The sequence below is a fragment of the Chrysochloris asiatica genome, unplaced genomic scaffold, assembly GCF_000296735.1.
Source record: "Chrysochloris asiatica unplaced genomic scaffold, ChrAsi1.0 scaffold00408, whole genome shotgun sequence".
Classification (NCBI taxonomy): Eukaryota; Metazoa; Chordata; class Mammalia; order Afrosoricida; family Chrysochloridae; genus Chrysochloris; species Chrysochloris asiatica.
Genome location: NW_006408926.1, coordinates 1,462,702 through 1,464,138, shown reverse-complemented (window position 1 = coordinate 1,464,138; position 1,437 = coordinate 1,462,702).

Here is a 1,437-nt window from a genome sequence, read left to right as displayed (position 1 = left end):
CGGAGCCTCCAGTGGCTGGGAGACTCAAACAGGGAGAACCACTGGTGACACCTCCCCCAAGGGGGGATTTCTGCACATACAGTGGACAGAGGGAAGTTAGCTTAGGAGAGGAAGAGGAAAAATAAAAAAGCCTACAAAAGGGAGAGAGGCGGCGACTGTCTGATGTCATCAGGTGCGGACTGTGCCTGCTTGAGCCACTTCTGCCCTGCCCAGTTGACCTGTGTGTTCCCGGGGCCCGCCGGGCACGTGCGCACACAGGCGAGCAGCTATGGGCCTGCCAGATGCGTGAAAGCAAGGGACCCGCCTCCCGCTGAACCGAGCAGCGTCCCTCAGGCACCGACTGTGCCTGCCTGAACCACTTCTGCCCTGCCCAATTGACCCGTGTGTTCCCGGGGCCCTCCGGTCACGTGCGCACACAGGCAAGCAGCTGCCAGCCTGCCCGAGCCCCGTACCGCGGGCCTGCCAGATGCGCAAAAGCGAGCGACCCACACCCCGCTGAACTGAGCAGCGTCCCTCAGCCCTGCCGGGCGTGCGCCGGCAAAAAGCTCACCTCACGCTCAACTGAACCGCGGAGCGCGGGGGCAGGCAGTCCACCTCCTGCCGCGAGCACCCACTGGGGAACCTCATTTGGGTCCCATCTTTATTTTTATTATTATCTTTTGTCTTAGAAGGTTCAGCAGGAGCCCCGACGTGGCCCTGAGGGCTGGGATGCCACTACAAGGACACCTGAATTACAGGGTCAGGGGTCCACGCCCACCAACTGCTCCTCGGAAACCCTATAAAAGAGCATTAGGGGAGGGATGTCCGGTGCTTCCCTGACCCAGCAACACAGGCTAGCCCACTGCCTAAACTCCAAGGCTCAAACCCTGCCAGCAAGGCACAAGCCGACATTAGCCGGCACAAGGGGTGACGCCTTAGGATATTTGTACCAACAGTAACAAGGCAATCCTGCTGTGCCCCGGCAGATTAAGGGACTAGACTTCAGAAACCTTTGAACTGTAGGGTCGGAAGTTCGGGCCCACCAGCTGCCCCTTAGAAACCCTATAAAAGATACATGGTTTGGCTTTCCTCTCTTTCTTTCTTTTTTGCTCTGCGGGTTAAGGGACAAGACTGCAGAGCGCTTTTAACTGCAAGATCGGTAGACCGCCCCCACCAGCTGCTCCTTATAAAACCGATAAAGGGTTTTTTTTTTTGTTGGTGTTGTATTGTTTTATTTTTCTTTCCTGTGGTTTGTTTTACTATTATTACTTTTTTATCCTTTTCCTCTGTTCTCTTTCTTTTTGTATATGTGACTAGAAGAAGCCTTGTTTAATCTCATTTTTTCTGGGGCTGAATCCTTTCTCTCTTTTCTTTTTCTCTTTCTTTTGTTTTTGATTTCTGTCCCTTCTTTCATGCGGTTGTTCTTTTTTTGTCTTGCTTCATTATTATCTCATTATC